Source organism: Borostomias antarcticus (assembly GCF_949987555.1).
Source record: "Borostomias antarcticus genome assembly, chromosome: 6".
Classification (NCBI taxonomy): domain Eukaryota; kingdom Metazoa; phylum Chordata; class Actinopteri; order Stomiiformes; family Stomiidae; genus Borostomias; species Borostomias antarcticus.
In genome coordinates this window covers 20,364,872-20,385,296 of record NC_140239.1, presented here as the reverse complement: position 1 = coordinate 20,385,296, position 20,425 = coordinate 20,364,872, and the positions used below count along the sequence as shown (strand labels likewise).

Sequence of the window (20,425 nt, the reverse complement as noted above, 5' to 3'; positions counted from 1 at the left end):
AGCGCGGTAACATACACTCACAGACTCAGTCAGAAGCAATCTATGCTCATGTTCAGGTTCAAGTTCCAGTAATGTACTGTAGGTTTATTTGTCATGGTACAGTACAGTTACAGTGAAATGCTTACTTGATAGCTTCCTCTGAAATAGACCGTAAAAACAATACAACTAGAAGCGATATATGGAGAATGCATGTTACAATAATGCTGCGTTGCATTTGTATCGGAAAGTTGGTATTCCCGGGTTTGACGTCATACATGTCATCAAATGCGTAACCTGAACTTGGGATTTCCGCCATTTTACTTGGGATAAAAAATCGACCCCGACTTCATCGACGACAGCTGCTGACGTCAATCAAGATGGATACACTGCATCAACAGTGAAAAGTGAAAGAGCGGGAAACCAATAAGTGAAAGCTGTAATAAGACTGTTTATTAGCACTTCTGTCTTATTTGTGTTTCATCAAAGACAGGGCAAAAGTGTTTTTTTGTGTGTTTTGCTTCAACTGGGATATGACGTCGTCCTGGACACCAAATCCCCAGCTCCATTACAAATGGAACGCAGCATGAGATCTGTATCCAGGCAAGCCTCAGTCTGCTGTAGGGAATATACACCTCCTAGCAACCTGACACACACACACACGCACGCACACGCATGCACGCACGCACGCGCACACACACACACACACACGCACACTAACCCTATCCCTCCACAACTTCCTAAGCCCTGTCGCAGGTTAACAAACGCACAGAATCTTAAAAAGGAAGTCGCCCTTTGTTCAAAGCTGCAGACAACCTCTGAGAAAAAGTATATTGTACTGCAGCTCCCTCCTCTTTCTCCCTCCCCCCTCTCTCTCTCTCCCCCCCCCCCCCCCTCTCTCTCTCTCTCTCTCTCTCTCTCAATCTCTCTCTCTTTTTCTCAACCTTCTCCAAACTTTGTTGGCCAGAGTCTGTTTCATCAGTCTGGTGCAGGCTAGCACTCCTCCAGGACAGCCAGAGGGCTTCAAACAGAACAGCACTCCCTGACACACACAAACCTACACACACGTACACACACACCGACACACACACAGAAACCTACACACACACGTACACACACACGCGCGCACACACACGCACACACACTCACACACACAGACTCGCATACACACACACACACACACTCGCATACACACACACACACACACACACACAAACACACACACCAACCATCTTCCCCTCGTGGGCAGACGCTTCAAAGCAGGAGTAGACCTCTGTGCCGACAGTCACTCTCCACTTTCTTTGAAACAGAGCCATGGTGGGTCTACAGTCTCTCTTTCTGGGTTTCTTTATGTTGTGTGTACGCTGCAACTTCATCCACGTTGGATTGATATCCCCCAACCTCCTATCCACATTGTGCAGCCCAGAGTTTAATAAGACAAAGGTGCGTGCCTCAGTAAAACACAGATAAATAATGTTAGCATCTCTGAATAGAAGACCACAACCTCGGTTATAATACTGTAAATAATACTGGAGGGTTCATATCCAGTTTTCCATTCCGACTAAAACACATCATCTGTTTGTCTCTGCTCATCTCTCTCTCTCGCCCTCTACTGTCTCCCTCTCTCTCCTCCTCCCTCCATCTCTCTCACTCTCTATGCTCTCTCACTCTCTCTCAAACTTTCTCTCACACTTTCTCTCACTCTCTCCTCTTCTCTCTCTCCCTCTATGCTCTCTCTCACACAATCTCTCTCTTCTCTTCTCTCTCTCTACTCTCTCTATCTCCCTCTCCCTCCCTCTCTATCTCCCTCTCTCTCTCCCTCTCTCTCTCTCCTCTTGTGTGTGTTCTCATCCAAGGCCTTTCCTGAATTAGTAATTACTGTCATCCCACAGCCTGGCCAGCTAGACGCTGCTGCTGCATCTTAAACAGCCAAGCAGAGAAAACACACAGAGAGACACACACACACACACACACATGCACACACACACACGGGCACACACGCACACACACGCGCGCACACACACACACACACACATTCATACACAAACACACACAATCACACATGCACACACACACACACATTCTCGCACACGCACGCATACATAGAAGATACGCGTGACAGGTTTCAGCTCCTGCCCTAGTGTTCCTGGTTGTGTGCTACGCATTGTTAGTGGAGCTCACCTTAATCACAGACACACACACACACACACACACACACACACACACACACACACAAACACACACACACACTCTCTCTCTGGCTGGCTGTCTGACCTACACACAATGAGAGGACAGGAGGGGAGGATATGTGAGGAGAGGAGAGGAAAGGAGGAGAGGAGACGGGTGGAGGACACGTGAGGAGAGAAGAGGAGAGGAGAGAAGAGAGGAGAGGAGGGGATGATATGTGAGGAGAGAAGAGAAGAGGAGATGAGGGGAGGGGCAGGGGAGATATGAGGAGAGGAGAGGAGGGTTCACTGAACCAACTAAAAGCAGTCAAACACCTGTGATTCACTTTGCAGTCCACAAATCATAGCACGTCATAAATCATAGGGAAGCTTTGTAGCCAAGTTAGTCGAGGCTGGATGGACACAACCGCAAGAACCTCTCAGGGAAGCAAGAGTCTCTGCTCTGTCGCATCACATCTGATCACCTGCCAATCAAAATCGATTGCCGAAAATATATTGGGGAACAGACTCAGTTCTAAACACAGCTACTGTATAAGAAGCTATACAAGCCAGCCTGGACAGGTGTCCTTCTCTATGCTAACAGCCCCCAGTCATGGGCTTGAGTCCTTCGTCCCTCATAGTTGTAATTAAAGCTAATCACCGCATCCCAATAACTGCGCTGAAGCATGGTAACGTCTACTGGCTCTTAATGGGCAGATAGATGGGGAGGGGAAAGAGAGAGAGAGAGAGAGAGAGAGAGAGAGAGAGAGAGAGAGAGAGAGAGAGAGAGAGAGAAGAGAGGTGTCTAGAGATGGCCCTCCGCTCTGCCGGACTGTAGGGATGGAGAGAGGGATGGATGGATGAAGGGATGGATGGATGAAGGGATGGATGAAGGGATGGATGGATGGATGAAGGGATGGATGGATGAATGGATGGTTGGATGGATGAATGAAGGGATGGATGGATGGATGAAGGGATGGATGGATGGATGGATGAAGGGATGGATGGATGGACGAAGGGATGGATGGATGGATGAAGGGATGGATGGATGAAGGGATGGATGGATGGATGGATGGATGGATGGATGGATGGATGGATGGATGGATGAAGGGATGGATGGATGGATGGATGGATGGACGGAGGGATAGAGGGAGGTAAGGACAAACGGAGGGAGGCAGAGAGGGCGGGGGACTCACCGTGGCCTCCCCGTAGCGAGGCGGGGGAACGGTAGATGGAAAAGGGGGCCGGATGGTGCCTGACTCCCTGAGTGTGGTCCGGCGGGGGCGGGGCCGGGTGGTACCTGACTCCCTGGGGGTGGTGGTGGGGGTGGTCCGGCGGGGGCGGAGCCTGGGGCTGCGGGGCCCCGGAGGAGGAGATAGGGGAGAGAAACTGGAGGTCCGAGTTGGAGGAGGAGGAGGTCCCCCGGGCCGAGCCCAACACCAGCCACCCCAAAACGGCGGGCAGGATCCCGGGCGGCACCCAGCGGCGCCGAGGTTTCCCGGCAGGGCACATGGCAGAAAACACACACGCGCGCACAGCGCCCCCTGGAGGCAGTGGTAGCAAGGAGTGCTGGCGCGAGAGGGGGGGGGGGTGTGGTGGCTCTCAGAACGTGTGACCTCTCGGTAGCCGAGTGACAGTCCCCATGACGGGAGCGGGAAATCGGCGGAACGCTTCGCTGTGTAAAATCCGTCAGCGCACCTCGCCGCCGCCGACAAAGTGAGTCTCGGTCTTTCTTCCTGCTTTCTCCACTTCCTTCTGGGAAGGAACCAATCCCCCGCGGCTTCCTGTGCGAGCCTCGATCCGCTCTGTCCCTGCCGCTCCGCCGACGGAGGCTCCCGCGACCGCCGCACGTGCGCCGCTACCGAGCCGGACGCGTGCGTGCGAGTGTGTGTGTGTGTGTGGACGTATGTGAGTGTGTGCGGGAAGAGTATTCCCACTTGCCCCCCGTCACCTGCGGGATCAGCGCGCGTGTGTGTGTGTGCGTCTGCGTGTGTGTGCGGAGGAGAGGAACGACCTGCGCCACAGACTCCGCTCCGACGAGTACGCGGACGCGCCGCCTGCACGCCGGTGCTCGTTGTCAGCGCCCGCTCCTGGGCAGTCCCCTCGCCGGTAACGGAAGACCCCCCCCCTCTCTCTCTCTCTCTCTCTCACGCTCACGGCTGCTGTTGCGACGGCTCAGTTCGCCTCCGGCTCTGGATCTCCGTCCTCGGGTAAAAAAAAAAAAAACGTCCGTCTTCTCGTTCTCTCTCCTCTCCTCCTCTTATCTTCTTCTCCGGAGAGAAGTGGCGTGCCGAGTTATGGGCGGACTGAGAGATCTCTCTATCGCCGGAGGAACAGACTCAGAGAGAGAGAGAGAGGGATGGAGAGATGGAGAGGGAAAAACGAGAACTGGAAGAGGGAGCAGGAGAGAGAGAGAGCGGGAGAGAGAGAGCGGGGGAGAGAGAGAGAGAGAGAGCGGCTGAGAGAGAGAGCGGGAGAGAGAACGACAGGGAGGATGAGAGCGAGAGAGGCTCAGGTGAAACTAAGCGCGGATGATGGGACGGAGGAGAGGGAGGGGGGGGGGGGGGGGCGGAGAGGAGGAGGGGAGAGGAGGAGAGGAGGAGAGGAGGAGGGGAGAGCTCACAAGTGGGCCAGCCTATGCAAATCCTCCCCGAGCTGCCAGCAAATCAGGGAGCCCGGGAGCCCACTGCAGAGGAGTGAGACCCGTTTAGTCACGGAGCAGAAGGAGGGAGGGAGAGAGGGAAGGCGGAGAGAGAGGGAGCGATAGAGGGGAAAGGTATAGAGATGGGTTAGGGGGGCTGGAGAGGGAGGGAGGGGTGTAGAAAGTGAAAACGGAGGTGCGCAGATGATGGAGAGAAAGAGAAACAGAGGTAGAGGTAAAGAGCTAGCTGGAAAGTGTTTATCGGTGATGGGAAGCGTGTTTGCGAGCCCGGGTACGAGGCAGGGCGGCCGCTGCTATCTGGATGCTGAGTGACCTCGTCTCTCCTCGCGCTCTAATGTCTATAAAAGCCCAGTGAGCCGCAGCTGAAAAGACCATGCATTATGCACAGTTCCAGAGATTTGTTGAATTTCAAACAGTAGAACTCTCTCTCTGTCTCTCTCTCCTCTCTTTCTCTCTCTTCTCTTTCTTCCTCTCACGCTCTCCCTTCATCCTCCTTCCCTCTCTCCCTATATCTAATTTTATCTCCCTCTCTCTCTCTCTCTCTCTCTCTCTCTCGCTGTCTATCTCAAACAGAAAATGACAGTGAACAGAAGCGTATCGTCCCTGTTCTGACAGTCTCCCTGCTTGCTTCTGAAGCGAATGGTTACCGAATGTTTGAATAAACAGCAACCAAGCGGCAACAAAGTACCTCAGGCCATTTTACACCACATGCTCTCCCCCAAACACACCTCTAGCAGACGAGTCTATCAGGTCAGCGGGCGTCTGTTCTGAGAACACCCCCTACAGCCCTCAACTGAGTTTCGTGAAATTCGGTCTGGTAGTTTTCCTGCTGACAAACATATAAACTAACCAACCAACCAACCAACACACACCATCGAAAACACTGCATCTGCTCGGGCAGAGGTAAGTTTAATGGGTTTTTCATTTAGTCCCGACTATACGCTCCCGATGAAATAGGCCTAATGTTCAAATGCTGGATATGAAAGGAAGCGTTGGCTCCACCCCTCTGTCCATGTTTTGTGGCGTTTGACTCCAGACAAGCGGGCGTCTTCTAGCACAGGCAGCGCGTGACTATCTGAACACCATTCAAAGCACAGTGATACCAAGCAGGAGTTATAGTAGAAGAGCCTTTAATATGCTCTAAACCTGTTTTAGTACGTTCAGTATTAAACCTTTAGCATGCGCTTTAGTGGGCAGTTAAAATGTGACACACGACAGGGTGAAGCAGAGAGGGCACAACGTTGGGTTATTATGAATGACTAGTTGGCTCTGATGGGCAGTTCTAGCTTGTAAACCTGCCACACCTCCTGCTCATATAATGGTTTCCGTCATATGACATCTGTTGATTGTTGATTGTTAGAAATTGGCAGAAAAAAACAATCAAACAAGGATGAAGAAACTATTCATGCAAACAACAGTTGGTTGATTATGGGGATATGCTGTAATCATTAGATGTAGAGGTTTTGAAAATGACATTTCCTTTGAATGGGGGAGGAGAGAACATCCAGGTCTAAATATACTGGACCAGTGCTAAGTCTGTTGGCACACTCCCTGTCTCAGAGAGAGAGAGAGAGAGAGAGAGAGAGAGAGAGAGAGAGAGTGCGAGAGAGAGCGAGAGAGAAAGAGAGAGAGAGAGAGAGCGAGAGAGAAAGAGAGAGAGAGAGATCTGCTAAGTCTGTTGGCACACCCGCTGTCTCAGAGAGAGAGAGAGAGAGAGGGATCTGCTAAGTCTGTTGGCACACTCCCTGTCTCAGAGAGAGAGAGAGAGAGAGAGAGAGAGAGAGTGCGAGAGAGAGCGAGAGAGAGAGAGAGATCTGCTAAGTCTGTTGGCACACCCGCTGTCTCAGAGAGAGAGAGAGAGAGAGAGAGAGAGAGAGAGGGATCTGCTAAGTCTGTTGGCACACTCCCTGTCTCAGAGAGAGAGAGAGAGAGAGAGAGAGAGTGCGAGAGAGAGCGAGAGAGAAAGAGAGAGATAGAGATCTGCTAAGTCTGTTGGCACACCCGCTGTCTCAGAGAGAGAGAGAGAGAGAGAGAGAGAGAGAGAGAGAGAGAGAGAGAGAGAGAGAGAGAGAGAGAGGGATCTGCTAAGTCTGTTGGCACACTCCCTGTCTCAGAGAGAGAGAGAGAGAGAGAGAGAGAGAGAGAGAGAGAGAGAGTGCGAGAGAGAGAGAGAGAGAGAGAGAGAGAGAGAGAGATCTGCTAAGTCTGTTGGCACACCCGCTGTCTCATAGAGAGAGAGAGAGAGAGAGAGAGAGAGAGAGAGAGAGAGAGAGAGAGAGAGAGGGATCTGCTAAGTCTGTTGGCACACTCCCTGTCTCAGAGAGAGAGAGAGAGAGAGAGAGAGAGAGATCTGCTAAGTCTGTTGGCACACTCCCTGTCTCAGAGAGAGAGAGAGAGAGAGAGAGAGAGAGAGAGATCTGCTAAGTCTGTTGGCACACTCCCTGTCTCAGAGAGAGAGAGAGAGAGAGAGAGAGAGAGAGAGATCTGCTAAGTCTGTTGGCACACCCCCTGTCTCAGAGAGAGAGAGAGAGAGAGAGAGAGAGAGAGAGAGAGATCTGCTAAGTCTGTTGGCACACTCCCTGTCTCAGAGAGAGAGAGAGAGAAGAGAGATATGCCCAAATTCCACCAAGGATGGTGATGAACAAAACAAGTAAGTTTATACAGTACTTTTTCACCACTCTGCAGAGTGACTGTACAAAATAGAAATAATTAATGCATCCAGAATGCATCATCATCATCAGCTGAGCTACTGTAGGTGAAGGTGTTTCCATGGCATCTCATGTCTCTAGGTGTTATAGTTCTCACCTTCAGGGACAAGTAGCACCTGAACCGTGTTAAACAGATGGCACCTGTTTCTAAAGCAAACGTATAACATCTCAGCTACATAGATTCAACAAACCAGGGCTCAAAACTAACATTTTCCCCTGGTGGCACTGGTGCTACTAACTTTTTTAAGTTTGTGTCATCAGCAACACATTGCCTTTTCAGCATAGTAAGGAATGAAATCTGAGTCTAGACTACAGTGAAGTAAACTAGGTTTATCACAGAGGGAGGTGTGGATGATATTGCCGGTGAAGTTTAAATCAGTGTGTTGCCTGCTGTCTCCCATGATCAATGTATCACTAAAAGGCTGGCTGATAAAACTGTCAATGAATGTAAAATGCTAAGATAGCCTTGTCATCAGATAAATAACCTTTAGCTAGCTAACTAGAAAATTACTAAAATTGCCTTAAAATCCTATTGGAAATCTTGTGGAATTTCAGACGGGTGTTATTTCATTTTAATGATGCACCACCGCCAGCTGGCGTCTTTGAGCAGATTTAGCAGGCTGGGCTCACAGTGTATTTCTCCTATAGTCCGAATGAAGACAAGCCTGATCATTGCATCATTAAATATCACATTATTTAATTGAAATGCTCTGTTGTAAAGCACTTTGAGCTGAATTTCTCTGTATGAAAGGTGCAATAGAAATAACGTTTATTGTTATTATTACCTTGTTCTCAAACACATTTTTTCTCCATCTGGATCTGGGGGCAAGAGTTACATTGGGTTTTGCGTTTTGTTGCTGGAACGCATTGAACTAGGATGTGACGCCGTCCCGGGCACCAAATCTCGAGCTCCGATACAAACTGAACGCAGCATCAGACCTTATTCCTAAACCCTGGAAGTAGCTTTGAAGACAGGGCACCAGCTAGTGGAGCTGAGGCAGTATGGCTTCATCAAGATACAAAGAAAGAATATGTTGGATCGGAGGTGTGGATCCATACAAAATTGACATAGTCACTATGAGTGTGCCATGTGCGCACTTCAGCGGTGTGTAAGTGTGTGTGTGTGTGTGTGTGTGTGTGTTTGCCAACTGGCCTGGTTGTCAGAGGGACCCGTTGGGGGAGGAGAAGAAAGCGTGAGAGCTCAGCGATAGCGCGAAAAATTAGCATTGAAACACTTTCAAACACAACATAACCCAGTAGATCGATGATGAAAGTCGTTGTCATCTATGTATATATATATATATATATATATATATATATATATATATATATATATATAATGGAATTGTAGCCAACTTGTGACTGCCACTTGGTCCTGATGTCTGCAGTCCTCAAAATGTGCTAGAGGGCAAAATATGATAAAATCTCATATCTTAAAATATTTCATAGCTTAAAATATTTGCATATTTCACAGCATGGCACAGCATTTGAAAGCTTACAATTTACACTTTCATAATCCGTGAAAAAAAAAAAAAAAAAAACGAAAAATTACCTTGTCAGACATCAAAACCAAACCTCCAATGGCGGTCACAGTGCGTCCCATTTACATTTTATATCACATTACCCACAAAAAGGTTTTGAACCCTGCAAATACTCGTCTCTTAGAACAAAGCTGGGAAACTACGGCCGCTCACCCACAGACTCGCTAATGAGGAGACGCTGCATCTGCCTTCAAACTCTCAAGTACAAACATTACAGTAAGCGCTGGATGAGGATGTAGTTAGAACATATAGTTAGAACATGCAAATCATCTTCTCATCTCTCCTTATGAATATTCTTCATAGGACCCTCCAGGTACAGTACAGTAAAGAGTCTGTCAGCGTACGCATAATGAGGAGTCTCTGTTGTCCCTAGGTACACCGCATGCTGCTGCTACATACATTATACACAAATCCTTTGAAACAACAGAAGAGCCCTCTGATAAAAGGTCCCACGCAGAACCATTTTCAGGTCGGTACGGTTCTGTAAAGAACCCTTTTTAGATTGGAAAGAACCCTCCAGGGTTCCAGTCAGCGCGTGCCAGGCCAGTTGGCGCGCCAGGCCACCGGGAAAACTCCCGGTGCTCCCGATGGCCAGTCCGCCCCTGCCTCTGCCAGGACTTCCTCTCCTTCTTGTCCTTTCCCTATGGCTGGACTCACTCAATCTGTATTTTCATCAGGACCTGTCTCTACTTTGTATCTCTGACAGTGAAGAGGTACTCTTGCCAATTTATATTCATGGTTTAGGGCCAGATAGCAATAAGGGTTGTTTTGTGTTTGGAGCCGTCCTATGTTCCAGATATGCGTCTTTGGTTAATTTAATCATTTGATTTACTGTGATTCGCTCTGATGCTCTCTCTCTCTCTCTCTCTCTCTCTCTCTCTCTCTCTCTCTCTCTCCACATATACTGCTCAGGAAGTGGTGAGAGATAAGCTGTAATGAGAACAGAAAAAGCATTGTCTCTCTCATGTCATGTGAGATAGCGAACCCCAGTGATCAACAATCAAATCAGAATGGTCCATCAGGGCACCAGGGCTCCCCACAGCCAATCAGGTGCTCCGATCCTCCCGCTGCTGTCAAGGCCTGTTCTACATGCCAGTCACGACTTTTGTATCACACGCTTGCATGCTCCCGCAACCCACCCACGCACACACACACACACACACACACACACACACACACACACACACACACACACACACACACACACACACACACACACACACAGACACACACACACCCACACAGACACACGCTTACACACAGACACACACACACAGACACACACACACACGTGCAGAGTTGAGGTATTCAGAGCTCCAGCCGGGTCCCTGTGCTCCGACTTACCGAGCAAGCATCTTCGTAGCAGGGGCCTCGCGCTGCGTTTGTAATTAACACTTGTCAGGATCACAAATGATTCATGCTGTACATTCTGATTTCTCAGAGGTACGCGCTGCCGTACAAGGGGCCAATCAGAACGCTGCACTTGTCTCAATGTCAGCGAGGGTCATGGGCGGAGTTCCCGACCTGTCTGATGGGAGGTTGGGTGCCTGAACGTGAGATGAGAGGAAAAATGGAGGTTGACTGATGAGGGCTTTTTTTATCTAATGAGTTCTAACGGGGAGACAAGCATCTATTGTTTCAGAGAGCTGGAATTAAGTCAAACATGTGAGCAGCCATATGAAAGAAGCTCTCTTGAATTCACGGCGGTCTGTCCTCTTCCAGTTTCCCCGTTATGACGTAAAACAACGGCCGCTCGACTATCGACGCCCCCCTCACACACGCGCAGCGCTGACACCGGCCCGTTTCAAGTACTGTAGCTGCTTCAGAAGTGCGCTCTCCGCGGGGGGGAGGGGAGATCGACGACGAGGAAATGTCTCCGGGTGTTCGGAGCTCCGGATGTAAGCTCCAGAGAGGAAGGCGCGCACGCGTCCTAGCGAGAGACGACGGCAATATCGACAGCGATACAGTAAACAGCTCTCTTTTAAGTCAGCCCATTTGCTCCGAGCTGCGTGCACGCGCGTGCGTTGAGAGCGCCGTTTTAATCCGCCGCTACACTCATCACACTCTAGCTCTACTAATCAGCGTCAGCGTTTGAGGCTGGAAGGCACCGAGGCTTTTATTTTGAAAGCGGGCTCCGGCTACAGAGGCACGCCGGCGCCGTGCCCTTGAAGAACAAATTCCCTCTCACCTAGAGCTGCCCAGAGAATGAGAGGGAGCGGTTCTGAAATCGCCGTGACTCTCGACTTGGATCGATGAGGCGCTGCTCACTTGAAGGACAGGAAGGAGAACCGGAGAACAGGTTTGCACCAAGAACCTCCTTCACTCAACTCTACCATGACAGCACACTTATGAATTTATGATTGTTTTTATGTTTTACCGCTCATTTGAACGTGCACACACACACACACACGGTGGAATCACAACCCACCAACCTAAAGACATGATCCAACCATTATCATACCGTACCATGGCTAAAGAACTCGTTCATGAATGATTCACGGGATCAAAACCGACAGGCGGCCACTGAGATGCGGCCGTCCGTTTGGCGGATTAAAAATGCAAAAGCGCCAAATGACTTATGAATGAAGGCCGACTCCTCTACTGTATAATCAGACCCTGTGTGGGCAGAAGGAGCAGTGCTCAGCAGGGACCCAATCGCAGTCTCCACAAAGAGCCCGCTCAAGCCGAGCCAGGCGTACATGTCCGGCCCGGCCTAGTTACGCCTCGTCCGCCACGGTTGCCGGAGCCGCTTGCCGGACGGGCTGAGCGGAGAGGAAGCGGCGTGGGCCGAGGCGTCGGAGCTCTAGCCGGCGTGACGGAAAGCGGTAATGAGGAGGCTTTCGCGGGGGCAGCGCGCAGCGTTCCGACCCCGAGCCCGAGCTCCCGGTCCACGCCGGCTGACAACAGTTAACTGTCCCGGGACGCTCCACCAAGTCTCTTCTCACACCGAATGTCTTTCTTCCCTGGAGACATTTTTTCCCTGAGCAGGCAACAAACAAAGGACATATCACTGTAATGACCTGCCAGGGGATTCAAACAGCCTTCAGTCCAGCCGGTAGTACTCACAGGAGTGGGGAAAAGGTGTGCATTTACATGAGAAATAAAATCACACCCAAGCGCTGAAGTAAGCGGTGGTTCATGAGCAATCTCTACTGCCCTCCGCTGGTCACACGCGGACACACGCGTCACGTAGAGTCCAGAAGCGACCGCGCCGCTTAGAAAGCTTTCCGGAGAGAAACGTTGGGAGGCTGGATTCCGAGGCGTCTGAATGGTGAAAGGAGCGCGGCGCGGTCCCTCACTGCAGCTGACCAAACCCTGGACACCACTCCCAACAGACAGGAAATGGTTGTGCTATTGTGTTACACTAATAGCCTTCAAACTAGCGTGTGGATTCTGAGTTGATACACATGAATACAACATACTGGTCCAGTATGTGCATACTGGGTACTGGCCATAAACAGTCCCATGCTTCTGTCATGGTTCAGTTGTTGGTTCATACCGCGTACGATACAGTACATGCTGGAACATTCCAATGTCAGGAGATTTGTGAATGGGACAACATGGAGTGGTGCTGTAGGTAGCCTAGAGCATCAAGACCCGGCCAAGCAACTTCACAGTCATTGCCTAGTACTGTTGTGCCCCTGAGCAAGGTACTTAACCCCTAAACTAGCTCAACATATTGAATGATCCGTAAATGTGGATAAATGTGTCTGCTAGATTAAATTTTAAATTGTAAAGGGGACATCATTAAGAATCTAAAGATAATGTTCTTCGGGGAAATTGACAGGATATAGCGTCGAAAACCTCTCCTGGCTCTACAGTTGCCATCCATTCTTATTATTCTCGCTCATGCACACACACACAAACACTCTCGCTCCTCTCTCTCTGTATCTCTCCCCTCTCTTTCTCTCTCTCTCTCTCTCTCTCTCTCTACAGTACATGTCTTGCCTGGAGATATTACATTGAGAAGCGGAGGATGTGAATTGATTGGTCCTGCCTTCCCAGTACACGGCGGGCTAGAGGAATAAATTGCTTTGAGAGGCCTGGCTGTCTCCGTTTGTGTCGGCGATGCACTGAACACGGCCCTCGGTGTTACCCTCTGAAAGAAAGGGGCCCCGAAGGGCCGATAACCATTTTCAGTGGTGCTCTTACTCGGCCAGGGGAGTTACTATTAGCATTGCGTACTGTGGGAGTGTTTCCCCGACTCCGGGAGTGGGAGTGAGAAATGGCAGGCTGGCTAATCAATTGCAGATACAACATTTTTGCCCTAATGAATGCTGCTGGACCCTTTTGAAATGACAGTTATTCTGAATTATTGCAGCTGTATTTATGAGGGCCCAGTGAGGGCGTTTTGTGATAATGCCTCCTGCCACTAGAATTGTCTTAACTTTGAAAGAATTGTCCCCTGGTAGCAGCCAGCGTGTGACTCAGAGCTTCTCGTGACACAATGGCAGCACGGAGCTCTTCAGCTGGTACCAGTTCTTGGCCTGATTGTGAGCGCTGTTCGTCCATTATAAAGAACACATGGCCTCCCCCTCACCCTGCCTCCCCTCAAATGTTGTCACAAAATAACAGGGAGCTGCTAGAAACACCCTAATGGTTTGCACCTGCTGCTGCTGACACACAAACACACGCACGCACGCACACACACACTAAAAACTGAAAGCTAATTTAGAGAACAATGGACTGTTACCTGTCTTTGAAGTCACAGCCAATGTTAAAAGGTAGCCTCTCTCTCTCTCTCTCCCCCTCTCTCTCTCTCTCTCTCTCTCTCTCTCTCCCTCTTTCTCTCTCGCTCTCTCTCTCTCTCCCTCTCTCTCTCTCTCTCTCTCTCTCCCCCTCTCTCTCTCTTTCTCTCTCTCTCTCTCTCCCTCTCTCTCTCTCTCTCTCCCTCTCTCATTGTGCTCAGCCAACTGATGCTCCACTACTGATGATGATGATGATAATGATGATGACGATGATGATGATGATGATGACGACAATGGCGGTGATGACTGAGCTCAGCTCTGTTTAAATACAGTATATTACCTGTTATCTCCATGAGTCAAGCACTCTTAGCCTAGAGGTGAGTCTATTCCAGAACATGACTCATCATCTGCATGTGACCTCGGTTCAACAGTCTGAAGATTGCTCTAATGTCATCCTGCCCTGCTCGCTAGCCTGCTCGGGAACAAAACGTTTTTCACGCGTCTCCTTAATTGCGCTGGCTGGCCAGTCCGCAAGCGTGCCGCGTCTCCCTGACGCCTCCTCCGCACCCCGGCGCCCTTTTGACCACAATCAGGGGCTGTCAGCATCTCTCCTCGCTCACCTGGCCTGGACCAATTAGGGGCCTGGAGGGTGGGTGAGGGAGGGGAGGGCAGAGAGACCCCCTGCACACAAACGCTGGCACGTCTCCCATGGCGCTCGCATGAATATGGAGCAGGGTCATTAAGGGCCGCTCTCCTCACCTTGGCGGGGGTTCACATGAGGTAGTGCTTTTTAGGAGGATTAGCAGGGAGACAAAATGGCAGACTTGGCGGCGTGCAGAATTCAGAAACGGGAGATAATAACAAAGTATAAGGGTCTGGAGCTTGAGTTGTTGTTTCACACAGTGTCTCAGTGTGAGTGTTCATCCCTACGCTGCCTCCCTTGGGCACAACGACAACCTCATTGAAAACAAACCACATATTCCACAGCGAAGTACTTTAATCCGGTACTTTCTTTATGAAACTACTGCTAACGTGATTCAGAACAGTACCGATGATTGTCATTATCATCTCCAGTAATTGCCCATGAGATGGTAGCATAACAGGCAAAGAAAAGAGTTATATTGGGATCCTGATGAGCGGACTGTGGTGAAATAATAATGCACGAGCAGCACGCCGAGCAGTGTAAATGACAGTCATATGGTTTGGGGTTGAAAAACTACAGCACGCCGTCGATAGATCTCGCCTTGAAGACCCGACGCTCGCTGGTCTGTCACTTCTAATGCAAACGCCTAATCAGCTGGGATGTGAGCGAGAGCCGGCGCTATTATTAGATAAACAGACCAGAGCTGTCTGATACTGCACTTAGTGTTATCGACGTTATGACTGGAGCTGTCCATGACTGTCTGTCCGTCCACGTGTCCCGATCTCTACTGAGCACGCGTCCGCGCAGCGCGGTGAGGGCTGGCTAGCTGGCGCCCAGCTCAAACGCCACGTGTCCCGTTCACACCTCATCAGGCTTGTTACAGTGGTGCCGTGACTCTTTGTGGCACCGTTTGGTCGAACCGGCAGCCATTTAGATAGATAGATAGAGAGAGAGAGAGAGAGAGAGAGAGAGAGTAACAACAGGACATATTGGTATCCAGAACTGTCTGTGAGGTAACATCTATTTACCTCCCATTCTCCAGCGCGCAGCGAGACGAGTGATGGCTCCTACTTAATTATGCCTCTAATGGAGAGAGAGAGAGAGAGAGAGAGAGAGAGAGAGAGAATGAGAGAGAGAGACAGAGAGAGAGACATTTAATTATCCCACTCTGGATTTAAAACGCTGCTCGGGTGAGTGAGAGGCAAATGGATGTAATGTTGCGAGAATAAATTGAGTGGCAGGATGATTTGCAGATGTTTGCTCATTCCGCAGTGAGAGAGAGAGAGAGAGTGAAAAAGAGAGAGACACTGTGAGAGAGAGACAGAGAGAGACACTGAGAGAGAAAGAGAGAGACACTGAGAGAGAGAGACTGAGAGAGAAAGAGAGAGAGACACACAGAGAGAGAGACACCGAGAGAGAAAGACAGAGAGAGATAGAGAGACAGAGAGAGACACTGAGCGAGAGACTGAGAGACAAAGAGAGAGAGAGGCAAAGAGAGATAAAAAAAATGGAATGAAAAGATGTATATAAAGTACACAGCTCTATTCACTGTACACATTTCTTTACTCAGATTCAGGTTCCAATTCTGATTCTGATTCATAATTTTCTAGTATACTGTTCAGTGGACCATGAGACCTTTTCACAGAGCTTCCCTGCTTCAGTATCTCCGGGAGCAGGAGTTACTGTAGGCCTCATCCACTCATATATGAAGAGGGATGTGCCCCGTAAAGGTCTATGATAATTATGACTGAAAAAAGCAGCTCCTTCACTGAGTGGTTGGGTTTGATGAACACAGAGGGAGGGAGAGAGAGAGAGAGAGAGAGAGAGAGAGAGAGAGGAGAGGTGGTAATAGGGATGGTGATGGAGGACACATCATCACCTGGGATGACACTTGCTCCCTGCCAAAGGGCGCTGTTGTAAAGCCTGGCTGCCGCATTAATCCACAGTAATCTGTCTTTGAAGGAGCCTCCTCCTCTTCAGAGGCATGGGGGAAGAGTGGAGCTCTGCGCTCTGTCAACAAGATCACTGCTGGAGTCACGGCTAGCCCGTCCTATCCTGCTGAGTTTGTCTGCCTGTCTCTCTGTCTGTCTGCCTGTCTGCCTATCTGTCTGTCTGTCTGCCTGTCTGTCTGTCTGTCTGTCTGTCTGTCTGTCTGTCTGTCTGTCTGTCTGTCTGTCTGTCTGTCTGTCAGTCTGTCTGTCTGTCTGTCTGCCTGTCTGTCTGTCTGTCTGTCTGTCTGACAGACTGTCTGTCTTTCTGACTGTCTGTCTGTCTGTCTGACTGACTCTGTCTGTCTGTCTGTCTGTCTGTCTTTCTGTCTGTCTGTCTGTCTGTCTGTCTGTCTGTCTGTCTGTCTGTCTGTCTGTCTGCCTGCCTGTCTGTCTGTCTGTCTGTCTGTCTGTCCTACCCTGGTTTTCCATTTTGTCTGTCTGCCTGCCTGTCTGTCTGTCTCTCTCCCTGACTGCTACGGAGGTCTACCAGACAGAGAGGATCAGGCCTGCGCAGAGAGACAGAAGGCGGAGCCTGCAGACCCACCGCCCGCCCATCCATCCATAGCAGCAGAGAGGCGGTCTTGCCAGCCAATCTAGGCAGAAAATATAAAATACAGTAGATGAATAAATCATAGCTACCTTGAAGAGCCATTACAGCACCACCGAGGTACAATCAAAAACCTTCAGCCTTCATACGGCTGCACCATCCGAGAGATTCACACACCTGAATTATAGATGCGTGGTTCTGTAAGCCATAAATGTTGAATAGCACCTACTGAATGCACACACACAGGGATGGGGAGGGGGATCATGGGGAAGAGCTGAATGATGTGTCACGTTAAATTTAACAACGGTGGGGAAAAGTGCTCTTTGTGTCCTGGTTTGAAACAACATAAACAGTCATCTTGAGTCTTGAACACAAGATGATGTAGCATCTAGTGAAACAGGCACACGCACACATACAGTACACACATGCGCACACAACACACACACACGTGTCACGCGCGCACACAACACACACAAACACACAGAAACAGACACTGCTCACAGGCAACGACAAGCATACAGTATCTGCCTATGTAGCCTTGACAATATGCGCCTCTCCTAGAACTTTGCCTGCAGTTTGAACTCATCCACAGTTCTCTCGTCCTCCGAGGAGGTTCACTCACTCCCCCCAAAACAGGCTTATTCACCACCCTGAGCCTTCAGCTCCTCCCTGCCAGTGTCAGTCTCCAGCAACGAGAGCGAAGGGGCGGATCGATGCGTTATTGAACGAGGTCTGCCCCCCTCAGAACCCTCCCTCTTTGAGCTCCGCCGAAAATAAAACGGTGAGCCAGCCAATCAAAACAACCCCGGCCAGAGGTTGTCTCTTTCCATTATTGAACCTTCGCTCCAGAGACTTGAAAGCGAAACGTTGAGGTGAAGTTCCGATCACTGTTTAGGAGCGAGACCGCGGGGCACGAGGATGGTGGGAGAGTAGCAGCCGCCGCTGTCCGGTCACATGGCCGAGGGCCCCTCCCACAAATGCTCGCCGACGACCGTCCGTCGGACTTCCGCGCGCTAGGCTAGCTCCTACGGTGTAGGACGCTGTATGGACGAGTATACCCGCTTCTTTAAAGGAGTAGTAAAGGGAAAATACATGTTTAGCCCTGTTTTAAGGTTACTTATGATAATGGTTCAGATCAAAACGTTGAGTTGTGGGCACCTTGAAAAATCATTCAAAAAACATGTTAAACTCTCGATTTCAAAGACAAGAAACTCACCGAGGTGTTAGTTGGGGTTCTGACATATAATTCGCCATAAAGTAAGATTCTAGTTCATCTGGAAAGTGTTTAAAAAAAATATTTAGCATAGAACTATTTAGTCGCAGCACATACGTGTGTAAACTTCCGCAAACTAGGTAGCCTAGCAACATAAACAATAACAAAAGCTACCCTAAGTAGTTCCGCTTCCTGAATCCCCTTTGCGGATTGATCTACACATCTACAACGGTCGCGTCAATACAAATCAATGGATTTAATTAAATGATCAATAAAACCCTACAGGATTCATACATATTCAGACACCAATTTAGGTTTTAGCTTTGGTCAATATACTGCATAACATTGATGGAGACAAGGATGCAGAGACAAGATGAGACGGTGCAAATGAGTAGTACAAAATACGAATACAATATACAAATGGAGTGAGATGTGTAGGCCTAGGCTACAAAATGTCATGTGTGCGTGAAATTTTGTGTGGAGGTGCATGTAGGCTATGTACAGTAGCCTATAAGCCCTACAATCGGTGGTCATGTAGGCTATATTGTATACAGTACAGTATATTAATTAATAGTGTTTGTAATTTTCAGACAGTAGCCTAGTCAATGTAGGCTAACTGCACTGATGACCTGCACATTAATGCTGTGGAACGACTTCCTGTTCACTCATTTACACTAGGCACATTGAGGTTGCAGCATTACCAGAATATTATGGAAAATATTGTCATTAACTTTAACTGAATGCTTTCAACATAGCAGTCACCTGCTATTCTGTGGAATTTCTCCTTCATGGTCAGAGGTTGTGTCCAGAGCAAGGGACACTTCCTTAGTTATGGCTCTACACACAGTAGCTTTCCCAATGTGTAGCTTCTGCATCGCCAATGTGCCAAAAAACAACAACCACCGTTTGCAGAAACGCAGGGCAGCCCACATAATTTGCTCTGATGTAAGAGCACGGCCACGATGTGAATTGTGTAGTCTAATAATAGCGATTTCAGGCTGGAGAATGTTATTTAGATACATAGGGGAGAGCCGGGACGAAAGTAACACTTTTTCGTTTGATCCAATTTACTTCGAAATTAATAGAGGTAGAGATTCCATGTTTTATGACACACAACTTGCACACGTCCTTCACTATTATTGACTGTAATTTCCGTTCTAGGATATATGAGTTTAACATAAATAGGCTGGGAACGTACCGAGTGGAATGTTACTTTCGTCCCTATGGAGCGGGACGAAAGTAACACAACAGTGGGGCGGAAGTAACAGAAAACGAAGGGTCCTCGTATCTCTGTATTTCAGGATTGTAAGTCTCTTTACTATCAATACATATACTATTACACATAACACATATATTATTATACACAATATAATGTTTGTATAGATTAAATAAATGCTATAAATTCGAAATCCATACAGCGCACAGACAGCTGCCCAGCTATGACCTCCTATGCTGCCTGTCTGCAGGTTTCTTGGAAGAATAACCCTCTTCTGGTCTACCTCAACCTAATTCTCGGCATATTCTGTAAATGTAACAAAATAAATGCATTGTAAGTCACTGTCAAATATCACGGAGCGAAATAGCTATTGTTACTTTCGCCCCGCAGGCTACTGTTACTTTCGCCCCTCTCCGCTCTCCCGTCACTTATCCCTGGCTAGTCTCCAAGACTTCATCGCATGAAACTTAAAACCTATGCTATCATTTAGTCACTAGATGTCTTAAGAAAACTACATATGTTTACAAACTTAAACAAGTAAACACAATTCTACAATCGAAAAATACTTAGGGGACCACTCTTTTACTTATGGCGCTTAAAAACGTTATCCTGCTATAACTCCACCAAACAAACTCGGTTGGTGCCGAAATTTTGTATGAAGCTAAGGCACTGGTATATGCATGTACAAACGTAACCACGTCTTCGAGGTTGCCGTAGTTTTAGAGAAAATGCGCGTGTTACTTTCGTCCTCCGTTACTTTCGTCCCGGCTCTCCCCTACTGGAGTTTGCAGAAAAACGGTAACGTTATTAGATAATCCTCGGGGAATGATAGGACATCCCATCGCAGTCTTAAAATCCTCTGCCGGTGAAACATGCATGCATTTAAAACTTCATGAAGTAATGCGCTTCCTCATCTGGTAGGGAGAGATGGGGAGACACTCTGGGTTTTTAGAGTACCTGCTAGCGAGCAGGTTTGGTTCCCAGAGTGAGTTACCATGGTAACTGACCCATACTGTCAGTGAACTCTCTTCCTGGAACGGGTTTGACTTGCCCTGCTTTCTCGAGTTTGACTTAA

The 20,425-nt window shown here is 48.9% G+C and overlaps 1 protein-coding gene across 1 annotated transcript in view; it reads right to left on the bottom strand.

Annotated features, from left to right (window-relative positions):
* The window catches only part of nrxn3b (neurexin 3b), a gene marked incomplete at both ends in the record, with an annotated part of 275,203 nt that overhangs the window by 95,081 nt on the left and 159,697 nt on the right, over positions 1 to 20,425 (bottom strand). The window lies entirely within an intron of this gene.